Source organism: Saimiri boliviensis, chromosome X (genome assembly GCF_048565385.1).
Source record: "Saimiri boliviensis isolate mSaiBol1 chromosome X, mSaiBol1.pri, whole genome shotgun sequence".
In the NCBI taxonomy this organism is placed as follows: domain Eukaryota; kingdom Metazoa; phylum Chordata; class Mammalia; order Primates; family Cebidae; genus Saimiri; species Saimiri boliviensis.
The window spans coordinates 28,806,423-28,833,069 of NC_133470.1; the positions used below are offsets into that span (position 1 = coordinate 28,806,423).

The 26,647-nt window shown below is 34.5% G+C and overlaps 1 protein-coding gene across 11 annotated transcripts in view; it reads right to left on the reverse strand.

The window, feature by feature from the left end:
- DMD (dystrophin) overlaps window positions 1–26,647 on the reverse strand; it is a 2,654,855-nt gene that overhangs the window by 801,455 nt on the left and 1,826,753 nt on the right. The window lies entirely within an intron of this gene.

Sequence of the window (26,647 nt, forward strand, 5' to 3'; positions counted from 1 at the left end):
ACTTGCTCTGTTCCCAACTTATGCCTCCAAAGCTGTATGAAGAGGAGACTCTTCTCAAGTCTATACATAGCTGTCCATTAGAGCATCTCTATTAGACAGACATCTTTATTTTTCATTTTGATGAAGCTTTTTAAACAATTGATACTGTGACTGTAATGTTTGCATGAACTGAGGCTGGAATTAAAACTAAAAATTTGTAGTCATGGTCTTTTTCATCACTTTTATATAAATTACTCAGAATTCCAGATTGCAATTAATCTATATAGTTTTACAGGTGAAGCATGAATTAATTTTTTTAAAGTGGTTTTAATCATTTAAAAACTGTGAATTGGTTAGTTGGTTAATGGTTAAAAGAAACATTATTTAGGGCCTTTTATGTGCTAGGCAGTATGCTAGGTAAATCATCCCTCCCTTCAGTGAGCCCTTACTCTGGAAGAAAAAAAATATTTAAAGACATGATTCAATTACCAAGTGATGAATAAGCTAATAAAGACAGACAAAATACACTACAAAGGCACGGAGTCTGCAGGGCCTTTGTCTCCTGGAGAGAGAATGGAGAGACAGGAGGCAGGAGAGAAGGATGATTTCTCAGAGGATATCTCATTTGAGTTTTGCATTAATCAATGGTTAAATTATCAAAAGCTATTCTGGGCAGCCTATTAAAAGGTACTCTGTTGGCTCAAGCTTGACAGTGTGTGAGGAAGAGGAAAGAGATCTTATGACTAGGGTTGCCTTTTAAAATACAGGATATCATTTAAATTTGTAATTTGTATAAGCAGTTAATATTTTTCAGTTTTTTTAAAGTATTTGGGACATAGTTATGCTTAGAATTCTGGATGTTTCACATTTTTATTTGCTAATTCTTGGGATCTTAGTTACAACTGAAATGTGGAAGAAAATGAATTTTTGAACTTATTCTATAGGGATAAACACTTTTAAACAGAGTTTATATAAAGTTGCCTTTAGAAGGATTAGAGTGAAAGGGGGACTTGAAACCATTAAGAAGCCAAGCCCCAGTAATGGTATAAACAGAACTCATTCTGCTTTCTAAATATCTCCTCTGCAGCAGATACTTGCTGGCTGGAATCACCTCTGACATGGCTGACTTGTGACAACTACTTCATTTGCACATTGCCAACATCTCTATGCTTAGAAGATTCTCTAAAGCTGGGCGTAGTTTTTCTTGGATTTCCCCCTTTCATGTTTCACTAACCCTATTCTTTCACTCTTGCATTTGAGGATGAACTTCTCAGCTTCCAATTTCTTGTCTTACATTCCGTTCTTGAATGTATTTAAACTAACACTTTACCCTTCTCCATTTCTTCCAAAAAGTAAGGATAAGTGGTCCTTGATTGATTTGTAAGCTACTTCTTTGCCTGATAAAGTTGGGGTGATCCCCAGCCAGGGTTTTGTATGACTAAAATAAAAATATTTATTAGTTATTGTACAAGACAACTTGAATGATCGTAAATGTTACAGTTTATATGTGAAAGAAACCTGGCAGGGTCTTCCTAAATTTGACAATAAATTGTAATAATTTATGTGACATCGCCAATAATAAGTCAAAAATTAAAAGAAACTTTTTAAACTATCAACGATAGAAGTTAAATTTTAGTCAACAATGCTAGAGGGAAGAGTAAATTATCCTTTGATTCTCTCACATGAAGAGGTGCTAGTATGCATCCAGAAAGATAGGAAAAAGTATTTCAGAATACTGCATATTCTAGCATTGTAGAGATAGTTTATTATTAAGAAAACATTCTGCTTATTTTTTTCTATTTTGTGATATATGTGGTATCTGTCATCTTTTTAAAAATGTATAATTTGTTATGATTTCCTTTCTTTATATAAATAATCATGTTCACACCTAATTTTATATTTGTCATGTTATATTCGTTGACTTAAAGTAAACTGTCAAATAAGAATATGCTTCAAGTTTCACAAAACCAGATCCACTTCTGTTTATTCTTTTACCTTTATGGAGTATAGAAAAGCATTCCATTCATTATCCTAGAATAACTACTTTGGTATAGGCATTGCAAAATGGATATTTTTGTTTGTTTTACTTTGAAGACTTGATTATTTCTTACAGATGCTAAAACAAAAAGCAAGACACAAATAAAATATGATTTTTATCTGATTTATCACTAGTACATTAAAAATAGTTTAGTTTTGTTTTTGATCTAAAATTTAAAAATAATTAACTGAATTTCTGATAGAACAACATTTTAAAATTTCTTAAGGGATGATGATTTGAGTAACCCCTTAGGGTCTCATCTTTTACCTTCTGCCATTAAATTGTCATAATTAAACATCATGCAACAGGTTGTAACATGTTAAGTGACAATTTAGAGGCTGATACAGAACAATAGAGAATAACAGGGATTTAATTTTTATGCATCATTTCTTCAGGAAAACACATCATGGGGAAATAGCTTTGAATAAGTTCAGTGAAGGTTGCCATTTAGTTAATTAACTTAACCATTTTCATTAGCAGACTCAATATTGACTTTAGAATACTGTCTGCTTAATTTCTTCAAACAATGAATATGTATGAAACACTGTCAAAGGTAAAGTGAAAATTAAGACAATATAGGCAAAATTGTCAATAAAAATAAAAATTAAATTATTGAAATGTATCAGAAAAGTATGTGGAATACATTTATAAACTTATATGCAGTTGCACTGAGCTCCTCCAAACGTCTAAGATATGACCTTGGCATAGGCACATTATTTCAGCTGCATAGCACAGGATTTATAATAATCTCAATTTTATAAGAAAGTGTATTTCTAAATTGGTTGGAGAAGGCTAAAACAATGCATAAATCCAATGCACTGAATATAATTTTCTGCTTCAATTGACAATCCAGTCTTTTGAAAAACAGGCTTACTTTTTAACCTTTTTTGACCATATTCATTTTCTGTGTCTTCATACTAGAATAAATAAAATCAGCAGGTACCTATTGATTTTTGGAGGGAGAAATGTCATCTTTAAGATTGAAAGAAAGTGAAGTCCATCATAACCAACTGATGAACAAATGTGTGTGAAAATTGAAGAAAGTAATAACATAAAAACAATGGGTAAACATCAGTATAATTATTTAATATGACTGATTTTCAAATCTGGATTTGTTGTCTCTAGAAGTTGGAAGATGGGAAGGCCTGCAAAATTATTATTTTTTAAAATATGATGATAAACATTCCATGCAGCAATGATTTATTTTCTTAACGATAATAGTCTTAACTAGAGCACACAGCAGAATCAATTGGGTAGGAGTTTTAGTTTAGTTTTGTTTTAATATGTATATCCAAGCTCCATACCAAAGAATCAAATTCCATAAGTCTGTAATGGAGTCATGATAGCTCAAACTAATTTTTATATTTATAATTTTGAAATAGATGTTTAGATTTTAGTGGTACAAACATCCCTGCTTGAGTCCACACAAACTAAAATAACCATTAGTAATAAGAAAGTAAGACTGCTTCTCTTTTAACATTTTGTTCTCATTCTCAATCTCCGTTTACCTCAAATTCACTAAGTCTAAAATGCAACTCAAGTTGCAATATAAGAGTAGTATTAATTTCCTGATTAGGTGATAAAAATTAGTAAACACTCGGATTTTGCTACTAATAAACACATTGCTGCAAAATGTAATTGATGGTAAAACTACAATCATTCAATAATTTGTTGAACATCTTCTAGGTATAAAGCATTATAAGAGCAAAAGAAATCCTAGAATTACATCCCTTAGAATCCTAGTTCTGGATTTATGTTTTTCTTTTTCATACTGAGTGTGTGAAATAGACCCCCAAAAATGATTTTCCCCCTTTAAGATTTTTGTTTGCTCATTGAATCATTGGTTGGCTACATCAGGCAGAGATTTTAAATGAAAACCTATTTTCAATAAAACAGAATAACTCGATTCTAAGCAACTCTGGGGCTAATATATATAGTATAGGGTTAATCTAATTTCTTCTTCACAAAGACAGTTGTTCCTATTGACACCTCTCAGCACTACTATTGTTTATATAGAACAATAATGTCCAATAAAAATGTAATGAGAGCCACACATGTAATTTAAAATTTTCTACACATTAAAAAAGTAAAACACAGGTAAAATTAACTTTAATATTATATTTTCTTTTACTTAATATAGCCAAATGGTTGTCATTTCAACCTGTACTCAACATAAAAAGTACCAATGAGATATTTTACTTTTTCACACTTAGGTTTGTTATCTGGTGAGTGTTTTATACTTGCAGCCTATTTGAGTTGGGAATAGCCATATTTCAAATGCTCATACGGTAGGCTGTGGTTACCACATTGGAGGGCGTTTATCTAAAAGGAAAGTTGGATATTTTGTCCAAGTTTTTGTTAAAATAAAAAGAAACTGATTAAACTTTGAACAATATTAATTATTCTTATCAGTCTCTTATTATTTTTTCGTCTCAAGAATATTTATAATATTATAAAACCAGCAATATTAAATATATTGAAGTCACCATTTGAAAAAGATGGAAGATGAGAATCTTTTTCACAATAAATACTGTTTCATACTATCACCACACCAAAGCAGTCATTTTCCTATTTTAAAAAATATATACAAAAATTCTTCTGTGAATACTGAAAGCAAATGTGGGTATAAATTCCTGCTTATGCAATAAAATGTATACTTAAAATTACATTACAGATGAAAAATCATAGCTGTACCTTTGTTTATTTAACATTTCTGTTTGCAATAAAAGCTTTTGAATAGAGGCAGAGCTTTTCATGCATATAGTAAGAATTTTAGTTACTAGGAAATAAGAAAAAACATTACTTCAATATTGAGTTATTAACATAAATGAGAGCATAAAAATTATTTCAAGGATATCTTTAGGTTTTACTAGGAACTATTTGCCACAATACTTTTGAAAAAAATAACAGGAATTTTATAGACATTTATTGTATAAAAAAGGAAACACCATATATGGAAATCAGAGTTTAAATCAGCATGGGAACTTTTGTATGAAAACCAAATGAATATGAATCATCTGTATTTGGGAGCCTCAGTGGGTTAAGCCCTATACTATCTCTTAGACAAAAATCTTTCATAATCCATTCCAATCATATCTGTATTAAGGTTTGTGACAACATAGTTGTCCCCCAACCCCATGTACTTCTTGAAATATTAAGGAATAAATTCAGTTTCTTAGTACCTTATGTTACTACACATAAAGGATTATGACAAATACTTCTCCAGAAACCCTAGCCCTGGCCAACACCTATTGTGTAGCCCTTGCGAGAGACCCGGAAACGAAGAATCTGGATAATCTATGCACAGACTTCTGACCCATATGCATCCTGATATTCTAAAGATATATATACACATACACATACATATATATTATTTTAAGTCACTATCTTTGTGGTATTAGTCTTGCAGCAATACATAACTAATTAATAATGTTATCATCTTTTTAAGAAACAAATATGATAACAAACAATTAAATAATGATGAAGTTGTAGGGTTTTCAGTATAGGAATATTGCAAATATAAGAACGGACCACATTTTAATGAGTTATTGAGAAATAATGGCTACTTTTAAACTTTCAGTGTCAGAAAGAAGAAATCAAATATATATCCAGATGAAATGATAAAACCATTAAGGTTTCATGCACTCTCTCACATTTCTAACATTAATTTTCAAATTTTAAGTAGAACAGTGATAAAGATGAATCATATTGTCAATCTTTTAGTTTTATTTTAGCACCTTGCATTTAAAGCAATTTATCTTTGAGTTGTTGCTACTTCAAATAATTTTTTTAAAGTTTCTACAATTTCACACAGAGAGGAATGCTGAGAATCTGTTAAGACTGATTTTAGGTAAAAGGATGCCTCAAAATCACAAAACATTTTAAACTTGGTACTTTGGGGGTGAAAAAGCAGGCATATTTTTCATCTATTTTCTAAATTTGGCATGTTAACTTGTAAGTATGATTTATGTTAAACTGTTTATTAAAACATATTAAAGATAAACCATGTAAAAGAATGGAAAAAAGTGGAAAAATTCCTATCTTGCTCACTTCAACCAATTAAGAACATAATTGGTAGCAAAAGATGAAGAGAAGGATTTCAAGTGAAAGAGAACAGAAATTAAAAAGGAAGAGGGGGAGAAAGGCAACAACAGATGAGATGGAGAAAAGAGCAAAGGGGATTAACACATTTGGTGAGTGTGAGATGAAAGAGTGAGGAAGAAATAAAGAATTTATAATATAAAAATTGAGGTGTAGTGTACTAACATGGAATATGGAGTTGTTGAAAACATGTTGGAATTAACTTCTGAAAATTGTTGATGAATGCACAATTTAGAAATGACAAATAGTAGTTCTATTCCATTTCCTTTTAAAGGATAAAGGCTACAAAATGCATGAAAAATAATGAAGTGATTTTTCAAATGATTCATAAAATCATAGCTTTCTGAAACTAAGTTAGTTTTTTTTTCTTTTTTTTTTTTTTTTTTTCTTTTAGATTAGAAACTCTGTGATATGGTTTGGCTGTGTCCCCACCCAAACCTCATTTGAATTGTTGTTCCCCTAATCCCCACATGTCATGGGAGGAATCAGGTGGAGACAATTGAATCATCGGGGTAGTTACCCTTATGCTGTTTTAGTGATAAGGAGTTCTCATGAGTTCTGATGGTATTATAAGGGACTTTTCCCTCTTTTGCTTATTCTTCTCCTTCCTGCTGCGATGTGCATAAAGATGTGTTTGCTTCCCCTTCTGCCATAGTTGTAAGTTTCCTGAGGCCTTCCCAGCCATGCTGAATTGTGAGTCAGTTAAACCTTTTTCCTTTATAAATTAATTACCCAGTCTCAGAAATGACTTTATTAGCAGTGTGAGAACAGAATGATATATTCCATTCTATAAAACACCAACAAGGTCTCATACCAGGTCTTGTAGATGGTACTAAATAAACTTTCTGTAAAGTATTTTTCCTAATTATTTTTTTTCTCATTGAATTGTGAAACTGTGTACTTTCATCTATAGCAAATATTGGAAAGTTTCTGCATCTGGAAGATTTTGAAAGTGAAAAGAATTGTCTTATATTGCCATGAATGACATAGCCCTTGATAAGTGAGTAGGAATATGTGAGAATATTTAATTTAAAATTGTCTTTGAAGACAATATCCATTCTATTACTATTTTGACATCATAACATTGAATGAACATATTCTCATCCATATTTAGTAAAACCGTACAGTCAATTTTCCAGAGGTATCCTTATATAATATTAGTCATCTAGTCTCCACAGAAATGATTGAAATTCCTTGACTAAACTAAGAAGCTCCAATGGTTACGTAAATCCAAACAATTTCCTCCTCCAACCTTACTTTCTACTGTATGCTCACATGTACTTATGTTTATAATCTCAATTTCAGGTCCATGCCTTAAATGAAGACCTTCTAAAACAGGACATTTACCCCAAATTTCAGTTCCTTCCCTGGTGTGGCCATGTTTTAAGACACCAAAATGTAAGACATACAGAAACAGAAAATATCATGGAAGGAAGACGTAACATCTTTTCAACTTATTGTGATATAAATTTGAAAAGCAATGACATGGAATTCTGATTCAATTGATATTCATGGTTCACCATGCGTATTGAAGCCAACTGTCTTGATTTGGGTCTACCCAGAATCAGATACAGAAATAAGAATTGGAACTCAAGTTTTGGGATATGATCCCAGGACACACCAAGAGGCCGAGAAGAAGTGAAATAGGGGAGACCACCAATAAGGGATATATTATGATGCAAGTCACCAATGTGAACAACTGAATCTTAGTACTCCTCGTTACCCTAAAAGAAGATGTAGGAAATCAAGCTTGGCGTTATTAGATCTGAAGGACAAGGGGGACAGAGTATTGATCTATCAACTGCTGCTTTACAAGGGCAGAACTGCTACATTTCTACTCTCTCCCAAGAATGAGAAGAGACAGAATCTAGTACAGGAAAGAGAAGCAAGAGAAACAAGTACATGAAGTTGGAAATTATGCACCGTGTATAAAATGGTAAGTGCTAAAGGGATATGGGTGCAAAACCAACAGTATCTGCTACAACACTTAATTTATTTTTTGCTTAAATAATCTCCACAACCTGCCTACATTTGGAAAATACTGTAATGTCAACATCATTATTCAGTTTCATTAATTGACTAAAAAACCAAGTCAAAGCAATCTGACAGATATTAGTTGGTTATCTTTTCCTAATTCATCTATCTATTCTGTCTACCTATCTGTCTATCACTCAATCATCTTTCACCCTTATTTTCCTTTGAGGAACTTTGCACATACTTCTCTACCTTTGTTGTGGTGCAGCTGTAGAGTTTGGTCGAGATTTAATGACTTTTAGTTGTACAAGTGAGGTGTGATTTAGCACAGGAATGAGCATGTGACCTAATTCAGGCAATGAGTTTCAGAGCAATCTTTCCTGGATACTTTGGGAAAGAATGCCCCTAAAGAGATGATTTTCATCAAAAGTAAGTTTGCAGATGTGGGTTCTGAAACTGCTTCAGGCCATTTGTATCACCAAGAGGGAAGTCAGATGAAGCTGTTAGGTCAATGCAGAAAAATAAAACCTAGAGAAATGTGAAAACAAAAAAACTGAAACCTTGATAATATGGTTTAAATCAGTTCGAAGCCAGTTTTCTACCATTTACAGCATAAAGAGAACCAGTACGTGCATTAAATCAGTTACATATAGGCATATTAGTTAGCACTAATCCTCCATGATACTTCACAGAAGGTGAAGATTCATGGACTTTTAAAATAATTCATTCTATCATTTTACTCAAATATCATACAAATCTCTTGGCTAGTGTTAACCAATAATACTTTTCTTTCAATTTGCTAATACCTATAAACCATATTTCATAATCACATAATGTGAAATGTGGAAAATATGTAACAGTTCAAACATTATGTTCTAGGAGAGAGATTTGTATTTTTTATTTCTATTTTTTGAACTCAAGAGACAGATTTTTAAATTTGCAATCTGAGATTAGATCTCTCCAACAGCTAAAGTGTTTACTATTTTGAGAGAAGGCTTGCAAAAGAAAAGGTTAACCTAGTAGTACCTGCTGTGCCTACATTGGCAAATGAAGGAAAATTATACAGATGGTGGCATTTGCCTGGGAGTTTGGTGCCAGGGGTGTCCTCTCAAAGGCACACAAAAAGATAGAATGAAATTTATATCTTTTCTTAAATATGTGGATGTGGATTTGTTGGGAAAAAATTATTTTACCCACACTTTAAAAATCACCACCACTGTCACTACCACAACAATCAATTTAATAGTGAACATTTATTCATCCTTTAGTATGTACCATGCTCTCCCCTGCCAGATAAGCAAGGAATTCAGCTTTGTTTTAGACTGCTGTTTGGCAGTCTTAGGTTATTTTCCTTCTAACAGTGCAAAGAGCTTAGAAGATAGCTGACACACAGTAAGTTATTAATAAATATCAAATACTATTACCTAACATGCCCAGGAATCTTTAACTCTCCTAAGGTGTGGGGAGGACTGCAAAACAGGAATCAGTTAAATTTCTGCTTGGACTATCTAGTGCAGGCTTGGTATAGATATAAAAAGAAATAAAATATTGGTAGAAACTAAATGCCTGATACACATGAGGTAGAAACTAATGAATGCTGTAAGTGAAATACTGCTGTGGGCTGAGGATTACAGGAGGCCAGGATGGATCTTGTTTGGAGGTGACAAGGCAGGCTGTATGGGATTATGGAGGAGAAGTCAGATTTAGAGATCAGTGGTGTAAGAGAGAAGGAAAAAAGGTAGACTTTCTAGGTAGACTAGGCAAGGAATGAGAGGTAAGGAAGAAAAAATAACAAATGGAAAGAACATTGGGTGGGCTCATTGTGATGGCAGCCTGAGCAAAAATGAAAAGTGGGAGAAAACATCAGAAGATTTCTAGAGTTGAATGACACAGGGGTTGCAAACCCAGGACTAAAAGAGAAATTTATCAAGGAACTGTTTCCCTTACTAAATCCACAGCATCCTTCACATAGGTACAGACTTATTTGTCTAGGACTTTGTGACTACAGGGCAATTTGCCTTATCAAAGTGACTGAAGGAATGGGGGATGTCTTCCTAGAGCAAGACAGGAAGAGAAAAAGAAAAGAGAGAGGGAGGGTGAAGCTCTTGTCAGAATCAACTGGGAATTGCAGAACACTTTAATGGTGCTTTCATGTTAGAGGTAACATTCACAGAAATGACACATTTTAAGGCCTTAAGGGGTAGACAGATTAGGATAGAAGCTTATAATGTATTGCTGCTTTCTAGTTTTATCACTGTTTGGGAAGTATTTCATTTTATTTACAGCTCTGTAAGAAAACTACTAAAAAATAACAATAACTAATACTTACTGGTGTCTTACCATGTGCTGAGCACAGCTTTAAGCTTCTTAAATGTGTTATCAGGTGACTACAAAAGTAACTACAGTTTTCACATTGATAGAACTTGCCGTTTAATATTGAAATACATTTTTAAATAAATGTGGTTATATCATACATCATTTTAATGGGCATTTCTCACTTTATGTTTTTTTTGCTAATGACTTATTACTTGCTGTTTATTTTATGTTTATTTTATACTGTGGAAATGATGTTACACAAAAAGCAAATTCGAGCAGTTTTCCTATTTGAGTTCAAAATGGGTTATAAAGAAGCAGAGACAACTCACATCAAAAACGCATTTGGCCCAGGTACTGCTAACAAACATACAGTGCAGTGCTGGTTCAAGAAGTTTGTCAAAGAAGATGAGAATTCTGAAGATGAAGAGTGTAGTGGCTGGCCATCAGAAATTGACAATGATCGATTTAGAGAAATCACTGAAGCTGATCCTGTCACAACTACAGGAAAACTTGCCCAAGAACTCTATGTCAACCATTTCATGGTCATTTGGCATTTGAAGCAAATTGGAAAGGTGAAAAAACGCACTAAGTGGGTGCCTCATAAGCTGAGTGAAAATTAAAAGATAGTCTTTTTGTAGTGTTGTCTACTCTTATTCTATGCCAACAACAACAACAACAACAACAAACCATTTCTTGATCGTGATTGTGACATGCAAGAAAAAGTGGATTTTATATGACAACTGGCAATGTCCAACTCAGTGGTTGGACTGAGAAGATTCTCCAAAGCACTTCCCAAAGCCAAACTTGTACCAAAAGAAGATCATGATCACTACTATTCAGTGGTCTCCTGCTGGCCTGACCCACTACAGCTTTCTGAATCCCACTGAAACCACCACATTTGAGTGGTACGCTCAGCAAATTGATGAGATGCTCTGAAAATTGCCATGCCTGCAGCCAGCAGGGGTCAACAGAAAGGGCCCAACTCTTTTCCATGACAACATCCGATCAGGCAATGCACAACTAATGCTTCAAAAGCTGAATGAATTGGGCTACAAAGTTTTGCCTCATCGACCGTATTTACGTGGCCTCTCACCAACGGGCTACAACTTCTTCAAGCATCTTGACAACTTTTTACAGAGAAAATGCTTCCGCAACTAGCAGTATGCAGCAAATGCTTTCCAAGAGTTTGTTGAATCCCGAAGTATGAATTTTTACACTACAGGAATAAACACGCTTATTTTTTATTGGCAAAAATGTGTTGATTGTAATGGTTCCTACTTTCGTTAATAAAGATGTATTTAAACCTACTTATGATGATTTAAAATTCACAGTCCAAAACTGCAATTGCTTTTGCACCAACCAAATATATCTCAGTCCATTTTTGTAGGGCCATTTTTGTTCCTGTTTCTAGCTGAGAAAACTAAGACCACAGAGAGATGACCCATCTAGTAAGGAATGTGTGGAAGGTGACTATTTGGCAACCCCGCAATTAATCATGACTCCTCGAATGCATGTCTTTTGTAGTCCCTTCTCATTCTGATTCTGAACTTGGCCATATGCCTGGCTTTGGCCAATGGGATATTAGCAAGTGTGATACAAACAGAAGCTTGATAAGTCTTTGACGATTGGTGTTTGTTCTTCAGAAAGGCTCCTTCACAGAATTCAACCACCAAGCTGTGGAGAAGCCAAAGGAGCCACATGGAGAAGACTGAATGGAAACAAACTGAAACCTATGGCCAATAGCTTTAGCTGAGTTCCCGGCTGGTAGCCAGCACCAACAACCAGTCATATGAGTGAGGCCATTTTGGACTTTCCAGCTTTCTCAGCATCTTGGTTGATATCAGGTGAAACAGATGAATATCATAGTCAACACTCAGAATTATGAGAAATTGTAAAACTTTGTTATTTAAAGCCAGTAACTTTTAGGGTGGTTTGTTGCATAGCATATATAACCAGAACAGAGTGAAACCAAAATTTGAACCAGGCAGAGAAGTAACATGTCAAACTAACTCTATAGGATAAAAAGCAGCTTTGCAAAGCCAAGCAGAACTTTATTTTTATTTGTTTTTTGAAATAAATATTCTACATTGGCTTTACCAGACTGTATGATACACTAGTATGCTATCTTACCTTACTCTCTCTCTTCTTGTTTCCTGCTCTTATGTGAATATACAACAATATCCCTTTGTGGTGACATTATCTTTGCTCTCAGGAACAAAGAATGACCTTACTACATTTACCGATATCATCACGATTCCTTTCACATTTTAATTAGCACCAAATTGTACAAAAACAATTATGTAAATTTTTAGTGGAGGTAGTGGCCTGTCTCTTTCAAGATTAACGTAATGACTCTGAGTTGTGGTGAAGAATAAGTCAAAGACAAGGTCAACATCCAGTCCAGAGGAAGAATTTGGGGAAAAAAAAAAAATTAGGAATTTCGGGAAAGGCTTCTCTTATTGCTGAGACATTTGTTTGGGTAAGAATTTTTCGATAAGTGTATCCAGAACTAGAGAACTCAAGTGAGCTTTGCCTTGAAACTAAATCACAGTATCTTCTCCAATAATTATCTCAAACAACCATTCCCTCCACTTCTGGACTGTGTCAGATCTCCCTGTTCTACGTTCTCTTGCTGTGCTTGTTTGCATCACCACAATTTGAACTAAGCAATTATTATGCTGATGGCGGATTACATAAAAAAAGCATTTTTTTTTCTCATCCCAGACTTCAAAAAGCTTTATTAAATCATTTTTCTTAGCTTACATCTGAAAACTCAGAATGGAGTGGTGGGAATGGGGGTGTGGAGAGGGAAAGAAGTAGTAGATTTATAGTCTACTCTAGGTCTTGCATAGGTGGTTCAGCACTTACTGCTGTCTTTGTGGCTGTACTGGAGAGAATGTGGAGAAAAGGGAACTCTTGTCCACTGTTGATTGGAATATAAATTAGTATAACCATTACAGGGAACAGTGTGGAGGTTCCTCAAAAAACTAAAAATAGAGCTACCCTGTGATCCAGCAATCCCACTGCTGGCTTTATACCCAAACAAAGAAAGTTAGTATACTGGAGAAATATCTGCACTCATATGTTTACTGCGGCTCTATTCACAATAGGCAAGGTTTGGAAGAAATTTAAGTGTCTGTCAACAAATGAATGGATAAAGAAAATGTGATATATATACACAAATGGAGTACTATTTTGCCATAAAAAAGACTGAGATCCTGTCATCTGCAACAACATGGATGGAAATGGAGGTCATTATATTAAGCAAAAAAACCCAGGCACAGAAAAACATCTCATGTTCTCACTTATTTGCAGGATCTAAAAATCAAAACAATGGAACTCATGGAGATAGAGAGTAGAAAGATGGTTACTAAAGGCTGGGAAGAATGGTGGAGAAGTAGGTGAGAGGGAAGTGGGATGGTTAATGGGTATAAAAATAATTAGAAAAAATGAATAACACCCAGTATCTGATAGCACAAACAGGGTAACTATCATCAAAATAATGTAATTGTACATTTAAAAATAAATAAGAGTATAATTGGATTGTTTTAACACAAAAGAATAATGCTTGAGGGGATGGATGCCCCGTTTTCCATGATATGATTATTATACATTACATGCCTGTTATCAAAACACCTCAAGTACCCCATAAATATATACATCTACAATATATCCAAAAAATTTTTTTAAAAAATTAAAAAGAGAGATTTGGTTGTGGTAGGAGCAGATAGCTTGACTCTTACTTTACAGGTCACACTGGACCATGAGAAAGTATATGTGGATCTGATGGAGAAGACAATGCATGGACTTTTAGCTGGATGTAGTAAGTGAATGAGACCTTGACTGTTCTCTCTTGGGAAGGCAGTGTATGTTTTCTTGATAAGAAAGAGATTGCATGGATATTTATGGGAGCAACATGGAGATTTTTAAATGCAGTAATATACTGAGAATAGCGTAGACACCTTGCCAGCCTGTGTTCCTTTTTAGAGCAGAGACTATGTACCTAAGCTGGACTTTACGTGGGAAAGATACACATATCTATATTGTTGAAAACATTGAAATGTGGGGTATTTTTATTACAGTAGCTCAGTCTACAACATGAGAAATCTAAAAAGACAATGATAACAGCTGCATTTGTAATTATATCATCCATGTTAATGTTTGTCCCCCTCCAAATGTAAGATCCATCAAGACAAGTTTCTGTCTTTTTCATAACTTTATCCTCATTCCTTAGCATATTACTATATTGGAAACAGTAAATATTGAATGTATAAATAAACAAATGTACTCTGTTTCTACCCTCCTAGGATTTTGCATAAAGTATCTGTGAGGATATTTGTGACCCTCTACACTACTGGCTTTTGAGAATATTGATACTATGCTAATATTACATGAGAGTCAGGATACGTTGATTAGAAATATGAATACATAGGAATGCATCTTAACTGAATACCTTACTTGTGAGAGGGGGTGAGAAACTTAATAGAATACAAGGTGTGGTAGATTGCACTGATGACCTCTCTGCATGGACATCGTTTTGCAATGTGACTTTTAAAGTTCCTACCATCAGGAGTTGTAATCTATTTCCCTAATCCTTGAATATGGGCCTGCATTATGATTTGCTTTGGTTAATAGGATGTGTTAGAAATGAGTGAGCCAGTTCTAAGCTTAAGCTTAAAGAAGCCTTGTTCCCTTCAGCTTTCTCTATTAGAATCCTGTTTCTTACATGAGAACAAGCCCAGGAGAGCTCGTTGAAGGAGGAGAGACTATATGGAGCAGAGGTGAATCATCCCAGCTGAGCTTATTATGCTAGATAGGCCAGCCACTAGCCCACCCATTAGCTGAGTGAGGCAGAACAATACAACAGCTCAACTGACCCGTAGACTGGGTGCAATTATAAATGGTTGTAATTTTAAGTCAATAAGTTTTAGGTTGATTTGTTATATAACAGTATTGCAAATTTTACAATATTGTGGTAAGTTACATACCTGATATATAGGGGAAAGCCAGAAATGGGAGTTAGGCTTGGTAGTTAAAAGTTCTTAAGTAATGCCAAAGTCCTAAATCCTAAAATTACTGATTCTGATTTTGAATGAGTATCTAAAGTCAGGCTCAATTATTTGCAAAGATATCTGAAGAGATATTCATGACAAACAAATGTGGGTAACCACTGAAAAAGGTATTTTAGAAGATCGTTATTAGAAGACCTAATCATAGCTAGTGTTTTTTGGCCACTTTGTACCAGCCGTTGCCCAAAGCAATGAAGAAGAGAAAGAAATACTCTGAAATCTTCCCTTCTCCTGCTTTCCAATCTCCTGCCAATGCCTCCCACTGGTTAAATGTATCTAGAAGATAGTTGAGAAGAAAGCCTGAAGAGTAAAGTAGGTGGAGGTGAGCTTCTTTCAATATACAATATATGGTGGAGAAAGAGGTTTGAGAAAGAGAGGTGGAGAAAAAGAATTGAGTGGTTCTGTGGGAAAGTCATACACGGGTTATGAACCCCCAGAGATCTATGTTTTGAAGGTATACACAATTTGAATGTGTTCATATTTTTTGTCAAAGTTGATATGTATCTTCTGTGGTTGAATGAATGTGCTTCATAAATACCAAGAGGAAAAATCTTTTGGCAAAGGCCTTTCCAGTATCTCAGAATACACTGTATGCATTCCAATGAATGGGGATGGTGGTCAACTCCTATACAGACTCTTGACAGCTACTCTATATTCCTACTATTTAAGATGTAGACCAAGGGGGCCAAGGCATCAGCATATTGAAATTAGGGGGGAATGCAGAATCTCAAGTCCTATGCAAGACCCACTGAATCAGTAGTGATTTTAATAAGATCCCAAGGTGATTCTTGTTTCAGTAAGTCATCAATTAATATTGTTGATAGATTCTTGGAAACTGGGACTTTGGCAAAATGACATATAATGAAGCCAATCTTACCATAGGCTAATTGATAAACAAGAATTAAGTTCCTACTGCATACTTGTGGTCACAGAACATGACCAAACATCTAAATAAAGACCCCAAGCTCTTCTAATAAACCGTGAAATAAATGTGAGATATACATCCACTTTAGAAAGATTAATAAAAACCAGTAGGAAAATTATTTACCCAGGTTTTGGTGAATCAGTGAGTGACAGTGGTTGTAGTGGTGGTCGTTCATTCAAGGAACAAATGTTTGCAAAGCAAAAATTGCCAGAATTGCCTTCTCTCACCACAAAGTTCAAAAACAAACAAGAACCAATATGGCAGCTCACTGAGCACATTTTAAGAGCATCAATTATTGTCATGCATCTTTATGATTATTGGATAGTATATGAATTTTTATTTTACAATAATTTATATTAATTCAGTCACTCATTTTCCAAGCCACATATTCCAGCTCAGGAACATGGGAGGCCAGAGCCCATCCTGGAAGCTCAGAGCACCAGACAGAAACTAACCTTGGCAGACATGCCTATTCTATCACAGGACACAGTCATAAACACATAAATACTCACATAGGGACAATGTAGACACACCAATTCACCTAACGTACACAGTTTGGGATGTGGGAGAAAACCAGAGTACGAGAAGGGAACCCACAGAGACATGAGAAAACCATGCAAACCCCACACAGACAGTGGCCCCCTGGCTGAGAAGCATTTTCTTTCCTTGCCAATATTATAACAGTGATATTAAAGGAAATGATATTATTCAAGGACCTCCTGTACATTAAAGTTTGAGAAGTTCTGCTCTATGTGATGGCACATAGATCTTTTCCCCTTACCACTGGTGTTAGGATTTTATGGTACCCACTTTGTATCAGTAACCACAATTTAACTCCTCATAATAAAGTATGATAGTATATATTGTGTCTCTAAGTTCCTCACTAGACCCTGGGAGATGAGCAAACAAGCTTCATAATGCATCACTGTTGGAGAAATGAGGAACTAGAGGTGCTAAGAGATTTTAAAAAGTGGCCCATAGTTATGAGTTAGTGAGTGGTGAACCTGGGTCTAGACTGAATTATTAACTGTAAGCTTAGTGATCTTTCCAGAACTGAGATGAGGCATGGAGAATGAGAAAGTAGAATGGTGACACTCATTACACAAACCATTAGAATATTTGAGTTCCCTTTGGGAATTAACCACATGTGAACTGAGACATTTGAAAGGAGTATCATTAAGAAAACTCATCCCTCACCCAAAGTAGAAATGATAATTTAATCATACTGTATTCTAGTTTCAGCATAAACACTTGAACATGTTAATATCAACATCTTTCTTTTTTTACTTTTTTTTTTTTTTTGAAACAGTGTCTCACTCTGTTGCCCAGGCTGGAGTGCAGTGGCGTGATTTCCATTCACTTCCGTTCACTGCAAACTCTGCTTCCCAGATTCAAGCAATGATCCTGCCTCGGCCTCCTAAGTAGCTGGGATTATAAGTGCCTGCCTTCAGGCCCAGCTAATTTTTGTATTTTTAGTAGAGACGGGGTTTCACCATGTTGGCCAGGCTTGTCTCGAACTCTGACCTCAAATGATCTGCCCTCCTCGGCCTCCCAAACTGCTGGTACTACAGGTGTGAGCCACTGCACCTGACCTCACCATCTTTCTTAATTATTTTAGTACTCAACATAGTTTTTGTCTGCTCCCAAACGGTATAAAATCTTACACATGAAGTGTCTTTTCTATTTTTTTTTTTTGTTTTGTGTGTTGTCTTTTGTTTCCAATGAATAAAAGCCTATATAGCACCTGAATCCTAATTAATATCTCTTCCTTAACAAGCATCTCAATGATTCTAACAGAAAAATACACATCACTGATAAAACTAAAACAATAAAGCAACCTCTAGGAGATAATTGCAATGGTCTAAAATTTGTCACAACAGCCATAGTAACAGCAGAAAGCTATCTTCATGATAGTCACTTACATTGCAATTGAGTTCAGAATGTTCATTCTTTTATAAAAGTTTCAGTAAGTCCAAGAACTACTGTCTTATTCAAAACTGTTGATGTCACCCACATCACAGTCAGATGCATCACTTTCATAAAAAAAAAAAAATTTAGACTGTATTTGAGTTACGAGCATCAGTTACAAGTTGCCTGCAGATTGAAACAATCAGAACAAATAGAATTTTCCCGAAATACCCTTGTGATGACTTTGGTTTCTGGCCTATTTTCTGGTCCATGTCTTCCCCTCCACACTCAGCCAGCCATGCCAAAGAGGGACTATACTTGTCCTGGTGATATCTGAAAATGTTCACAAATTATAAGTGCAACATTCAGCTCAAATGCTTTCATTTCTACAGCAAAACTGATTTTCTCTAGCAACAAACAATGAAATGCTCTCTTCAATCTCTTGTAATTAGTTCTAATATCAGCAAGCCAATTAAAAGGCAGAAAAACAAAGCTTCTCCATCAGGCCCTTATCAGCCCTTTTGTTACCCATAGAGTGGCCTTGCCCTGAACTATAAGGTGGATAAATGAGGAGAATGCTGATTTTGGCATTCAGCTTACTATCAGATAATCTAGCTCATCCTTCTCAGCTATCACGAGACAGAAATAACATCAAATGGTGATAAACTCTTTCTTGCAAATCTGGGGTTCCATGGATCACTGGCCCCAGGTCTAATCTAACATCCATTTTCTACACAATAAAAGGTAAGAAACCCATTACAGATCTGTTATAAGCCCTGGCACGTGGTCTACAACAAAAATGGAATACATAACCAACCCAGCATTTGGTATCCCATTCCTAGAGTTTGAAGCACTAGGGGTCAGCTGACTTCAATATAGTAGTCATCATTCAGTATTAAATATTTTTAGCTACATAAATAAACTCACATCTTGATGTATGAGTATAAAGATTTGACAGAAAGATTTCTGGTATGATTTTGATTTTTAATAAAAATTGCCCTGTTATTTTATTTTTGTATTACATATTGGCTTCGCAGGTGATATAATAAATGAAACTGGATTAGAATTTACAATATGTGTTCTTAAATATGGCCTTTCATCTTTGTTCCTTATTCAACCTCAGTTTAAGGAGTTGGCATATGAAAGCGTCCATTTAATATCATTTCATGGTTATTAAATTATTAGAAAGAAAGGAAACACCCTCTAGTCTCAGGATTGGTGCTAAATAAGTAAAGGTACTGCAGAAACAAAAGGAAAGAAAAACATTTTACATGAGCAAAATCCCTTTTTATTATATCATTTCTTCTCCTTTCTAGAATTCATTGCTGTAGGCAAACACCTTTGTGCTAATAAAGGACTTATTTTAAAATGTTACACTAAAGGTCCAGAGTTAAGAAATGTTTTCCTCCTTTCTCTTTTCATCATCATTTATACCCCTCTGCATTTTAAATTCATCACGAACAGGGAGGAGAGATTGCCAAGAATATTTGAATCCATTTTTTGTTGAAAATTAGCTTTTTAATAAAATCTGGGGCACAGCATACTTAAGTGATAAATGTATATGCTTGATATACATCCTCAGTAGGTATATAGTGGCAAAGATAAAGTTTCAATATGGAAACAAGTTGTTGCATAAGTATCAGTGCTTCACAATGTATGCTGGATTTTTGTTTACATTTAAAAAATATTATTCTGAAATGAATAAATTTTCTTGTATTTGGTGAGGTTTCCTAATAGAAAATTATCTGGCTTCAACGTTACTTGCTACAAATGGTTTTTCATCATTTTACCAAAATGGAGGAAGATGATATCAAAAATAAAGGTGGGGGGAAGGGATAGAGAAACAGTGTGAAAGTGTAACTGCTTTCTGCTTGGATTTCTGGGTTAAAGTCAGGCCAATCGATTGATAAACATGATGTTGAGAATTAAAAGGTCATCTGAATTATGTTCATACTTTAAAAGTGAAATTGCTGGTGTTTGAAAATAACGCTGGATTTGTTGGGCTTGGTAGGCAACGTGAGGAGAAAAATCTATCATTTTCCAACACATTTTAGCTGAAATGCTAGTTGGTCGTAGAAAATGAAAATAATGATATCAGTGGCATGGGAGAGCACTGGCTGAGAACCCTCTGTGCCTTCCACAAGAGCCATTTCGTTGTCTTGCTGCCTCTAACTCTCCTCTCCTTTGCCTGTTGCATTCATAATAGCAGCACATAGTTCAGCTTTCTCCCCATGAGCCATATTTATGACTGTTTGATTGAGAAGGTGAGACTTTGAAGAATTTGGAGAAGGTGAGAATCAGAGATAATTTTGTGCTTGGTCTTTGCATCCTTCTATTTTTGTATCGTACCTACTGTTTTCAAATTCACATTTTTTGAGGAATTACAATATGCCAGACATTGTGTTACACATTTCCCATGTACCACTTCATTGAATTTTCACCACAACCTATAGAGGTGTCCTCTATTAGTCCCTGAATTTTATGGATGTTATCATTGAGGTGTGGACAGAGTAGGTATTAGAGTACATAGATGGTAGCAGGTGGAATCCATAATCCATAATCTCATCATTAATGCCTACAGTAAATTACCTCCTCACCACTCCTGTTTACTTTTTCCTTCTTTGTAAGGTGTCTGATCCATATTCTTGACATTGCCTATGTGGTATTATGGTACATATTGGTTTCTATTCAGGTTCCTGGCTCATAACACCCATAGCCCTTGTTACAGTCTTTTGTGATATTGTTGGGTGTGTTGGGTCTCAGGGGCAGGCCTCTGACCTCCTGCTCTCCTTTCACTCTAATGTTTCCCCACCTTTCAGATTATAGGTCATGATACCCTTCTATTAGAGGGTCCCATCGCATACCCTGGGGGAAGGAATGCTGATGTCACGAATCTTCCATAAAAAACAGAGGACACAGTCCATTGAGCTTCTGGGTAGCTGAATACGTGGGGGTTCCTAGAGGGTGGTGCACTCAGGGAGGGCATGAAAGCTTCATGCACTTTTTCCTCCTTCCCCCCTCTACCATGCCTCACCCTATGCATCTCTTCATCTGTGTCCATTGCAATATCCTTTATCATAAATAGATGAAAGTAAGTGTTTTCTGGAGTTCTGTGAGCTGATCCAGCCAATTAATTGAACCCAAAGAGGGGGTCATGGGAACCTCAACCTGAAGCCCATGGGTCAGAAGTCCAGACACCTGGATTTGAGACTGGTGTGTGTGAGGGTGGAGGAGGCAGTCCTGGGGACTGAGCCCTCAATCTATGGGATTTGACACTATCTCTTGGTAGATAGTGTCAGGATGGAATTAGATGACACCCAGCTAGTGATGGCTGTTTGACGTGTGGGGGAAAATAAACCCCACAAATTTGGTCATAGAAGTCTTCCTCTGTGTTGACAATTGTGATTTGAGAGTAGAGGAAAAACATGGTTAGAAAGAATTTTCCATATATAGCATAGCATTTCAATAATTTGGAAAGTTATATATCACATCTTCTTACATGCTTATTGTCATTGAAGTGTTATTAATTTTGTGATAATGAAAATCAGGTTTCCTGGAAAGGCCGAAATTCTCAGCTTAACTAAAGTATTAAGAGGGTAGATGATGATGACAAGGACGATGCTGCTGCTGATAAAAACAAAAGCAATAATGATAATAACAGTTATTGAGCACTGGGCCAAGCCTAGCACTAAAAGCCTGATGTTTGTTCTCATAACTAGGGTGACCCTCTCTATATATTTTATCTTCTAAAGTGGAATACTCATGACAATGAAAGAGGGAGCTATTAAAAATTATGATAGGATAACAGGCAAAAACCAGAACTGTCAGAGCAAATTGAGATGTACTCATACACACAACCTAGTAATAAACCTCATGTCAGTGTCAAATTACAGGAGGCAAAGTCAAGGATGCTTATGTTATAAACTTTAAATTACTACTCCCTTCCCCCAACCATCAGCCTCAAACTATTTAGCAACAATAAATTAGATATATGAATATTTATAATGCCAGGCACTATAAAATTATGTGTGTCCTTTAAATAAGGCAAGGGTGGGAAGCGATTATGATATGCTTAGAACAGAATGTAGCACACAGTAGTCTTTCATTAGATAGCTGTTGAATAAATAATTTAATGAATGTATAACTGCTTTGATGTAATTACTAACTACATAAAGAAAACATCCAAATAATGGATTTCCAGGAACTTACATAAAGGAAACATCCAAGATAATGGATTTCTAGGAACTATCAGACTATACGCCCAATAAACAAGTGAACACCGTTTTCTTATATAATAGCATTTTAGCTCACAGATTTATACAATTAAACACTGTGTTAACTATGTTACAAATACACTTTAAGGGAGAAAATCATGAGCACACAAAACCTTCAGTGGAACTATGTGATCCCTGCTATGAAGGGGACCAGCTAGAGAAATTATTTCCTATAATGATTATTATCATTCCTATTTACAGCATTTTTTTTCAGGGTTCCATAAACACCAGTCAATATGGTAAGATCACCAGTGAAGATTCTATTCTTGGTTGAAAAAAAAAATCACATTAAGGGCAAGACTGAATGGCAGCTATTACAACAATCTACTAGTCATCATCTTGTGATAGGAAATTGATTGTACAAAGTGTCCATTTTTTAGCAAGGAGTAGGAAAGCCAAGCTCTAGCTTTATTTAATTTTCTCCTTTTTGCTATTCAAATTTTTACTGATGACTAATAATGACTGTCATTACACAGCAAACATGTCTGGAAAAAGACTAAACATTTATTTACTTTATACATATGAAAATCTAACGTGTTTACTTCTCAGATACATATTTAGAGGCAATATGATTAGAGGTTAATACAAAATGAACTAGATTTCTGGCAATTTAGATAACAGCCAACTGTATATTGTGGAAGACAGTTTGTCCTAAGAGTTGCACTATACTTTTAGTTTCAAATTTTTATTTTGCCATTTATTTTGAAAATAATACCCATATTATTATCAATATTACAAAAATTGTTCCCATATTAAAGCTTTGTGATATATGTTACATTTGTAAACCTACCTTTTTCCTAGGTAAAGTGAATAAGATTTTTAAAGATGCACTTAACTAAAATTCATTTTCCAGAAAAATTTCTTAACTGTTTCCCAAAATGCTTTTTTCTTTATGTGCACCATTTTATACTGTCTGGGCAGTAACAAATTAATAGTAATTCACCATTTACATGTAAACAGTATATTTTACTTGTTAATGGTATTTTATGTGTAGATAGTAAATTATTGTTTACACGTAAAATATAATGAAAATTTTAAATTTATTCAACAAAATGAAAATACATTTATTAAAACTAATAGGAATGCATAACAGACACTACATGTAAAATTACTTGATATTAAAAACAGTAGGATTATAAATAATTATGAAACAACATAAACATATTTTGCTCAACTACACAATCATAAATGTTCCACAGTAGAGAAGGTTCTAGAAAGTAATTTCAAAAAACAGCATCTAGTTCTCCAAAGGGCAAAAAGCAAAGCAAAAACTCATATAGGTTTTTAAAAGAAAATAAATACACAATTTTATATTTAAAGGAGCAATGGAATGAAATGAGATTCCATATTTTTTCTTTTTTTCTAGGGTATTATCCACATAAAAATCACGTGAGCATCACCAAAAGGTTTAAAACCCCACTCTTTATTTTGGAATCACTTTTATATTTAAATAGAGAGCTACATGGTCTCAAATAAGTCACATAACCTTTCTAGGACTCAGTGTTCTAATCTAGAAGATGTGAAAATGATTTACTTTCATGAGGCTCCTTTTACCTAAATAATCCTGAGCCTGCAAAATGAATGTTCCATCTTTTCACTTTTTAAATTAATGAAGCATACATTATGATTCAAAGGTAAAGAATGATAAAGCATATTTTGGTTTTAAATAAGGGGGTAGTTAAAAAATACCCATCTACTACATGTACAAAGACCAATAAAGAATGAGGAGAGGGGACACAAAATTAAAAAGACATGAAAGGAGATGAAATAAAAGGGTCGGGGAAGAGTCGAAAAGAATGTGTTACATAAACTACTGGGGCAGAAAAAGAGTGGCAAACATGCATATAGAAAAGTAGATCCATAATAAACATAGTACTATGTCAATTCATAGATGAAAATTAGCATAAAAGAGTGAGAAACTTAGAAGAAGAGAGTGATAATGATGGTGAGAGAGCCTTCTACACACACATAAATGTTCAGAGAAAATACAAAGAAATATGAAGAGTGATAAATATTAAAAGCAACTTATTCAGGAATGTATTTGAAGATCATAGAATGAGATGCCCAGAGAGAAACACAGAGGCTAGCTTTAACAACATCCCCACTTTGCGGCTCGGTATTATCGTTAAAGACTCTAAAAGTTTAAGTTATGTACTTATGTATTAGACAAGAATGAGGATATCACTTCGTGAATCTTCATAGCATGAAAGTACCCATAAATTTAAGCTAATGACCATATTCAGTTTAAAGCAACCCTTTCCATTTCTGCTTAAAGAGAAGCTACCTAGGCCAAAGCAAGGTAACACACTTGCAATGAACTCATTATATGGTCCACAACTCCGTTAAAGAAATAGTTATATTATCTTCACCCACTGTTTCCTCTCTTCAGCAATGAACTTTAAAAGTACAAAAGTAAGTGGTCAGTTGGCTCGATATGCAGAATGCAGCATATTAGCGTTAGCTACGGAGAAAGGCACCTGCCAACCGATTATGATATTAGGATATATTTGGAGAAACTGTGTGCTAAGGAATTGACATATTCATGTCCCAGTAACTATGACTGGCTAGTTCCAATTATATCACCCACTTTAGCCTCTGGATGAAGAACAGGGCTGTAATAAGTAATAGCTTGAGGTTTAATGAAGATGAAGACTGTCTGCCAGTGTTACAAGCCATTTTTTTTTTTTTACTTTTAAAAAAACTTGTGTATTTACCTAAATCTGGCACTGATCATTTGCTTCGTATCTCTAAATCTAAACTGACAGGGATACAGAGGCATGTGGGTGGAGAAAAAAATGATTGAATAATTTTAATATGACTAATGAATAAAATTCCAAATCTTGTGGCATTTAATGGCAAAGACATTGCATTAAAATTATGATTTTGGCATAGGAAAAGATACTATTGATTATGTAGCAATATAAGTCTTTACATGATGGTGTTCATAATCTTAGTATTAATTTTCTAGCATAAAAATTTGACTTTTTGTTGTGTTGTACAACATATAAAACCTTGACTCACAATCCACAAAGCTGCTATTGTATATTTTAGATAGTTATCCCATATTTCCTACAATTATAATTTTTGTTTTCTTTTTGTGATAAGATGCACCGGGATATTGTAGAACATTTTGGGTATCCTTCCTCCTTGTTCTCTTTTTATGAGGGATTATTTCATTTGTATTGTTTTGTAGCTATAAAATTTAATTGCAGGGATACCACCTTCCCTCCATACATAAAAGTCTGTATTTTTTAAAATTTATTATACTTTAAGTTCTGGGGTACATGTCCAGAGTGCAGAATGTACAGGTTTGTTACATACATATATCATTACACAAATGTTTTGCAATCATTAAAGGAAGAAACCAAAAAGGGATTTAAAAAAAAATGACTACTTGCTTGAATTAGAGAGACTTAAGCATACATTTTGAATTTAGTGTCATAAAATTGGTACTTTAGTTCCTAAATATTTTATGTCATGTAAATGGTCTATTATAAGAATGTCAGCATCATCAATTTTAAAAATATAATAAATAACCTGACACAATTCAAAATGTTCACAAATTAGATGACTCGGTATCGTAAAGATTTTAACTGATCTCCAAATTCAAAATTTCAATCAATATCCTGGCAGGATTTATGTAACAATAGACAAGATGGTTCTAATATTTATTGAAAGAACCAAAAGTAGCCAGGGCAATCTTGAACAGGAAGAACAAAATTGGCTGATTTATACAATCAGATCCAAAATGTGTAAATAAAATGATTGCATATATACATACAAAGGAATATTACTCAGTCATAAAAAGGAATGAAGTTCTGACACATGCTATAACATAGATGAACCTTGAAAATATTATGCCAAGTAAAGCAGACACAAAATGACAAACATATAATTGAATTATATAAAAGATCTAGAGTAGACAAATTCATTTAAACAGAAAGTAGTTGAGAGTCTACTGGAGGATGGAAAGACAGAGAAAGGGGAACTATTGCTTAATGATTACAGAGTGTCTGGTTGGAGTAATAAAAAATTTGGAGATAAACTGTGGTGATGGTTGTAA